This window comes from Balaenoptera acutorostrata, chromosome 7 (assembly GCF_949987535.1).
Source record: "Balaenoptera acutorostrata chromosome 7, mBalAcu1.1, whole genome shotgun sequence".
NCBI lineage: Eukaryota > Metazoa > Chordata > Mammalia > Artiodactyla > Balaenopteridae > Balaenoptera > Balaenoptera acutorostrata.
Window position 1 is genome coordinate 7,109,131 of NC_080070.1, and position 7,969 is coordinate 7,117,099.

The 7,969-nt window shown below is 42.9% G+C and overlaps 1 non-coding gene across 1 annotated transcript; it reads right to left on the reverse strand.

The window, feature by feature from the left end:
• Positions 1 to 240: 240 nt before the first annotated feature.
• TRNAC-GCA (transfer RNA cysteine (anticodon GCA)) lies at positions 241 to 313 on the reverse strand. Its single transcript has one exon. It is a non-coding gene; the product is annotated as a tRNA-Cys (tRNA).
• Positions 314 to 7,969: the final 7,656 nt, after the last annotated feature.

Consider the following 7,969-nt stretch of genomic DNA (forward strand, 5'->3'; position numbering starts at 1 on the left):
AAGTGTATGTTTACATTCCCACAATGCTCGGGTGAGCCTTGAGTCCGCATGATCTTGGCTAGAACCACATTTCTGGTTCTAGGACTTTCCATTGCCCCCGCCCAGGAGATGAGCTAGACAAGCTTCCTTCCTACCTGCCCCCCACCTCCTTTACCAATTATTGCACCCCTCAATCTGCCGAGTAAGAAGAGTCCACCTGAAGATGCCATTTGGTGTAGATACTAAAACAAAGTTTATTCCAGGGGGCACCTGGATTTGAACCAGGGACCTCTTGATCTGCAGTCAAATGCTCTACCACTGAGCTATACCACCCTACTTGTGAGGAATATCTAATAAATACCCTTTCACCTGTGTTGAAATGCCCACACCCACTGTGCCCTGAAATTTCTATTGATTCTCAGAAAGTTCTGGAGATAGGGAAATTTTACCTTACAGAAAGCTAGCTTTCTAGCCCTCTTCTTCCCCATAGATCCCCTTCCCAATTTTGGCCCCCAGAAACCTTCTCTGCTCACAATCTTGCAGTCTCATTTTTCTTGGTACCACTTGGAAGGCACCTGCTGGTTGCTAAGAGCCGGACCACCCCTGCTTCCTTCCTCCCTCAGCAAGCTCCATCTGCTTTCAACTTGCCTGCAGCACTCTCTTCTCCACCCTCACCGCTGTCTTGCAGGATGGACTGGGGGCTCCGTTGCCCGACTCATCCTCTCTGCTCTTCTTTCCTCTCATCACAGCTACTTCTTGGCTTTTGGCAGGGTCTTGACTGAATCCAGACAAATTACTTGAATTTTTTGCCGAAGAGGCCACAACCCCCATCCTGGGGCCCGGGAAGCCGGTCCAGCTGTCCCAAGGGGCCTCAATCCAGAAGGTCAGCACAGCTGGAGCAGCAGCAACTTCCCTGAGAATCAGGACCAGGGATGCCTCTGCTGGATGAACCCCTGGCCTGAGGCATAGCACCGCGCTCCTGAGGAGTGAACCTAGCCCCTGGCCAACGCCACCGGAGATCTAAAGGCCATGTAGACCTCAAAAGTGTAGAGTAAAAACAACTGCCCAAAGGTGGTGAAAGTGCCTGTTATATCTGTGTCCAGGAGACCAACGTTGGGAATGTACAGGGGCTTGCAAAGGAAACCCCGGACAAGGGAAATATCCCCCCCCATCATCCATCAATTTAATTTAGTGACATGTTATTTACATTGTTGCAAAGTAAAAAGGTAATCTCTCTATTTTTCTACAGTGACTAACACAACACTGAGCATGAAAGTAGGTATGCAATAAATATTTGTTGGATGAAAGTAAAGATAGCAAAATTAGCAAAGATATCTAAGTATGCAATAAATGCAAAATATCTCAGATACCACCAGCCAAATGAACACTTCTGGTATTTTCACGTCTGTTTCTCCAAACTTGTGCAAATACATTCCCCTGCGTTTGGGTTCGACTCCTTCTTGCCAGAGATAAGCCAGTTCACAGTTCATGACACTCGTTCACCAGCTATTCTCCCTCATCAGTCTTCTGGCTCCCTTAGAAATGTTCCCCTCTCTTACTGAAAAGTTTAAAAACATGGAAAGACTTAGAAGAATACCCATATAAAATTTTCTCTTGTTAAAAAAGAAGGACTCGGGGCTTCCCTGGTGGCGCAGTGGTTGAGAATCTGCCTGCCAATGCAGGGGGCACGGGTTCGAGCCCTGGTATGGGAGGATCTCACATGCCGCGGAGCGGCTGGGCCCGTGAGCCACAAGTACTGAGCCTGCGCGTCTGGAGCCTGTGCTCCACAACAAGAGAGGCCGCGACAGTGAGAGGCCCGTGCACCGCGATGAAGGGTGGCCCCCGCTTGCCACAACTAGAGAAAGCCCTCGCACAGAAACGAAGACCCAACACAGCCAAAAATAAATAAATAAAAATAAATAAATTTATAAAAAAAAAAAAAAAAAGAAGGACTCAGGAAATCCTTGGCAGCCCAGTGGTTAGGACTCAGCGCTTTCAACTGCCCAGACCCGGGTTCAATCCCCAGTCGGGAAACTAAGATCCTGCAAGTGGTGTGGCAGGGCCAATAAATTAATTAATTAATTAATTAATTACATCTTTAGAGAAAAAAAAAAAAGGACTCAAAAAATATCCAGCAGGGCGTCTCTAAAACAAATAAACACACCTCCACCAATCGTCACACCCAGTGGTCAACATCATAAGGCTTCTCTTGAGAACTGGAAACAAGGCAAAGATGTCTATTAGCATTGTTTCTATTTAACATTGTACCTAAAACCAGAGGCAATGTATTAAGATTTTAAAAAAGTGGAACAGGAGGAACAAAACACCCATTGTTCATAGATAGTATGATTATCTTGATAGAAAACACAAAATAATCTACAAATTAGTTGAACTATCAAGTTTAACACATTGCAAGATAAAGTTATTAAAAATCAATTCCTATACATAATAATGAAGAGTTAGAAATAAAATCTTTTAAAATATGTCACTAAAAATAGTATCAAAAATGCAGGATCTCTAGGAATAAATATAAGCTGTACAGAACCTTTATTTAAAATATTTTAAGGCTTCACTGAAAGACATTGAAGGGGACCTAAATGAAGAGATATGCTCTGTTTTGGGGTAGGACAAAATAACAATTTTGTAAAGATGTTAATGCTTCCCAAATTAGCCTATAGTTTTAATGTAATTGCAGTCAAAATCCCGGTTATGATTTTTATAGTCTTTGACACACTGATGTTAAAAGTTATGTGGGAAAAGAAAGAGCTGGGAATAGCTAGTGTTTTCCTGAAGAATGAGAGCTGGACAAGGAAATTAGTCCTATCAGATATGAAGAGTTATTACAGTTTAAAGCTGTAAGACAGTGTTGGCACAAGGATAGACAAATAACAATAAAGCAGAATAGAGATCCCAGAAATGGACCTATCTATAGAGAAAAACTGATATGTAAGAGAGGTGGCATCGTAGTGCAGAGGGGAAGGGGGTGGACTTCCTGATAAATGGTGCTAAGACAATTGGATATCCATACACAAAATAAATTCCAGGAGGATTCAAGACTTAAATATAAAAGACAAATCTTCAAACTTTTAAAAGAAAATATAAGAGAAAACCTTTATGACTTTGGAGTAGGAGAAGGATTTCTTAATCATGACACACATAAATACCATAAAGAAAAGGATTGATATATTCTAGTTCATTGAAATTAAGAGCTTTTGTGTACTAAAAGTCTCCAGACAGAGAGTGAAAAGATGAGTCATAGATCAGAAAAAGAGATGTGTCAATCATGTGTCAGTCAAGATAGTGTCAGAAAATAGAAAGTACACTAGGCAGTTCAACAGAGAGAATTTAATACAGGGAATTGGTTAAATAGGTGCTGAGGAGATAAAACAGCAGAGAGAGAACTGCAAGGTCATGCAGAGGTAATAACTCCAGGAAGCAGCTCTCACTCCTTGTGCTGACAGAAGAAGGAAAGAGGTTGCAGTTATCAGAATGCAGAAGCTGGAAGGAGGGGCTCTGAAGAGTTGGGACTCAGACTTGTGAGGATGTGGCGCTGCCCAGCTGGTGCTGGTACCTCAGGAGCTCAGAAGGCTGGTCTCCCAGAGACAGAGCACTGACAGTAAGGCTGGTCCTAGGAGTGCCAAACGAAAGCTGGGAATGAAAACCAGTGCTGCCAGTGTGGAGGGACATGGCTAGGGCTACACTGACAGGAGCAAGCAGAACAGAGCAAGTTCTGATCTGCTTTCCATTATTATAGATTACTTTACATTTTCTAGTAGGTTATAAAAGTAGAATTATAGAACATGCACTCTTTTTGTCTTGCTTCTTTCACTCAATATAACTGTTTTCAGATTTGCCCATGTTGTTGCATGCATCAATAGTTCACTCCTTTTTAGTGCTCAGTAGTATTCTACAGTATGGATATATATATATTAAGTTTTGTTTACCCACTCACCGCTCACCTGTTAATGGTCATTTGTGTTATTTCCAGTATTTGGCTATGACAAATCAAGCTGCTGTGACATTCATATACAAATCTTTGGATACATGCTTTCACTTCTCTTGGGTAAATATCTGCAAGTAGAACAGCTGGATCAAAGTGATTGTAACATTTTACATTCAACCAAGAGTGTATTCCCATCAGCAGTTGCTCCACGTCCTTGTCAACACTTGGTAGGGTCAGTCTTTTTAGTTTTAGATCTTCGAAGGGGTGTGCAATTGTATGAGGTGGTTTTAATCTCATTGTGGTTTTAATTTGCATTTCTCTGAGGACTAATGATATTGAACACCTTCACCTATGCTTGGGATAGCTGGAACTACTTTCCCAGAATCATTTCCTCGTAGAGGTTTGAGTTAGAGTTGGCCAAAATGAGAATTCGCGTGATATTTGGGAGGTGGAAGTGAAGCGGCAGGCACTGCTCTCTGAAAGTTGTTGCAGTTGGGTGTGTGACAGCCAGACACAGACACCAACAGATTCCAGCCTATCTGCAACCACCCCCGTCGTGTCCAGCTTCTCTTCCCAACTGCCTGTCCATCAACAGGAGCCCCAGTGCCACCACCAGATACTTAGCTGAGGACCTACAGAAGTAGTAACTATGCAGAAGTATTGATTTCCTATCAACTTTTTCACCAGCCCCTTCACGGTTCCCCTCCAGGGGTGGGATATGCTTGGCTTCCCAAATCCCTCTTCACCTCTGACTTTCCACCTTGCCTTGCTTTAGGGAGGCTCATAAGTGACTGTTCTTTGATCCTCCAACTCCCCCTTCTGGACTGTTACTTCTCCCAGGTCATGATATAATTGTGTAAGGTCTTATTTCCATAATAATTCCACTGTTCAGTAATACTTATAGTGATTCTTCTTCTCTGATGAATACTGACTGGCTCATCTCACTGGGGTTTTTATTTCCCACTTTTTCATGCATGTATGAAACTGCATGAATCATTCAACCATATAAACAATAAAAAATAATATACCTGTGTAATCTCACACCCAGATCAAGAAATAGAACATTATTCAGAGGTGGATGGAAATGAGATATAAGGGATGGAGTAGAGAATTGGTCTTCCCTGAGTGTACAATTTTATATAGCCTTGACTTTTGAATTGTTTTACTGTTTTACATTTCCCAAAAATAACTCAAGTATGAAGAGATGAAGCTGAAAATAAATATAAACAAACCCCCAAAACCTAATGTTATATCACATCGGTAACATGACCACAAAGAAGAAAACAGCCTCAGTGGTATATATTCTAAGGGGAAAAATAGATACTGAACTTTACCTAGGAAGTTGTTTCGGTGTAATTTACAAAACCTATGGTTTTGTTTTTAATATTTATTTATTTATTTTGGCTGCCTCGGGTTTTAGTTACAGCACATGGGCTCTTCGTTGCAGCATGCAGGATCTTTAGTTGCGGCATGCGGGCTCATAGTTGCAGCATGCGAACTCTTAGTTGCAGCACGCATGCAGGATCTAGTTCCCTGACCAGGGATGAATCCCGGTCCCCCTACATTGGGAGTATGAAGCCTTATGCACTGGACCACCAGGGAAGTCCCCCACAAAACTTACGTTTTTGAGAAATTGAGTAAATATATTGATATTTGGGGGAACCAGAGTTCTAATAGTGGGAGACAGGAGGTATAAATATGGAATGAAGATAGGCAAGGAAGAACTGTGGAGTTGGACTGGAATCATAAGTAGCTGTGTGAATACACAAGCACACAGCACACACACACACACACACACAGGTACACACGTACATTTTCTAACTCTGCCCTCTGAAAAGGTGCTAGAAACAACGCCTCAGTTGCAACGAGCACTCCTAATGCCCACATCGTGGTTATTAAACACGATTTAAAAGAACCAGAGGGACTTCCCAGGTGGTGCAGTGGTTGAGAATCCTCCTGCCAATGCAAGGGACACGGGTTCGAGCCCTGGTCCGGGAAGATCCCACATGCTGTGGAGCAACAAAGCCTGAGCGCCACAACTCCTGAGCCTGCGCTCTAGAGCCCATTGAGCCACAACTCCTGAGCCCGCGTGCCACAACTTCTGATGCCCGCGTGCCTAGAGCCCATGCTCCGCAATAAGAGAAGCCACCGCAGTGAGAAGCTTGTGCACCGCAATGAAGAGTAGCCCCCGCTCGCGGCAACTAGAGAAAGCTTGCATGCAGCAACGAAGACCCAACGCAGCCACAAATAAATTAAGAAATTAAGAAGAAAAAAAAAAAGAACCAGAAACTTGGAGATTTGGCTGATTCCACAGCTGGGTAAGAAACTTAAAATGTGAACCATGGAACATTTTGTGCCAGGAAGTAGGAACGTGCTCAAAAACTGATGGGAACATGTCAACAGAACACAGGGCCAGCTTGAAGAGGCTCACCGCTAGCTAAATTTGGGACAATTTGAGCATCAAAACAAATGGAGGAATGTGTTATAGCTCATTAAATTAGAGAATCCATGAATCCATGTTAGTAGGTTTTAAAAAAAAAAATTTTAGGTAGAGAAAGGAAAGCTTTACAAAATCTTTACCAACAAATCAACCAATAAATGTAAAAAGGATAGAAATATAAAAATCTTCATTTTATGACCATCATTGTAAAAACTGACTTAGATAAGAGTTTCAGAGAGCATCCCTTGTACCAGCTCTGTACCGACTTTTTAAAAATTGTAATTTTGTGAAGGTTTTTTTCTCAATATGCCCCAAATTATACAAGCTTCAGGCCCACAAAACAGGGGTCCACCCTTGGTAGAGGGGATGTATTATTTGGGAAGGAGAGATCACGTGGAAGAAGAGCTGGTGGGCGGGGGGAGATAAAGGACCTCGGGGCAGATTCCAGAACATTCTCCTGTAGTGAAAGGGTCGACTTTGAGTGCTCAGGAATTTCCTCCAAAAGGCAAAAGGGTGCAGGGGCTCCGATCGGGAAATCCCTATCCCCTACCCTCAACCCCACATTTGAGAGGCAATCCCGGAGAGCTGGGGGTGGGGCGGAGGGGACACGAGAAAACAGCTGGGCTAGCATCAGTGAGAAAAAGAAAATCAGGCACTCGGAACAGACCTCTGTCAACCGTGTGAGTACAGTGTCGCCCCACCGCCATGCCTGGGGAGAGTCCACTTTCATACCCAAAGAACGCATCCGGGATGACCCCCTTGTTGTACGTTCAGCCCAGGCTGATGAAGCGAAAACAAAGGGCACCTTAAGACCCCGGCGGCCAGACCCGAAGCCCAGCAGAGTACAGAGCACGTGGTGCGCAGGTCCCTCTTCGGCAGAGTCCCACTTAGAGGAAATTCTCAAAGGAAATGCATCTTCACGGCCACATGGGGGCGCCATTCAAAGGCTCCTTCCATCCGCCGGCCCCGGTTCGCCCCTTAAGTTTTCCGACTGATAAATTTATTTTTCTCCCCTTGTTTTAAAAATACTACTCTTGGTATTACAAAATATTATAAAATATTACTGTTGTTATTACGAAATTTTAAAAAATTAAGTTAGAAAATGTATAAAAATGGCTTGTGTTCTCACTGTTAAAGAAAACTACTTGACTGTATGCTTCCAAACCTCCCAATGATAATATATGTAATCATTTTATAATCATTTTATATATATTGTATATACAATATATATATAATCATATATATAATAATATAATCATTCTGGACAGACTGGACAAATATCATGAACATCTTCCCATACAAAGTTCTTCACCAAAATAATTTTAGGTGATGGTATTGTGTTCCGTTGTCCATCCCATTAAAAATATTTTTTATAGCTAACCCACACTTTATAGAAAGTTCTAAGTGGCTGCCTACAGGGATTTAGTGAGCTATATTCCTATTGTTGGAAGAATTTTTTCCATTTCAAATCAAAGGTAGACATGAGGTACAGCTGTCCAAGTAAGTAAACACACAAGAAGCCCAGATCGCCCCGCAGGACCTAAAGCAGCAGAGGCGACGTGGCGGGCGCCCCAGGGGAGAAGGCGCGGGTCTCCTGGGGTTCGCAT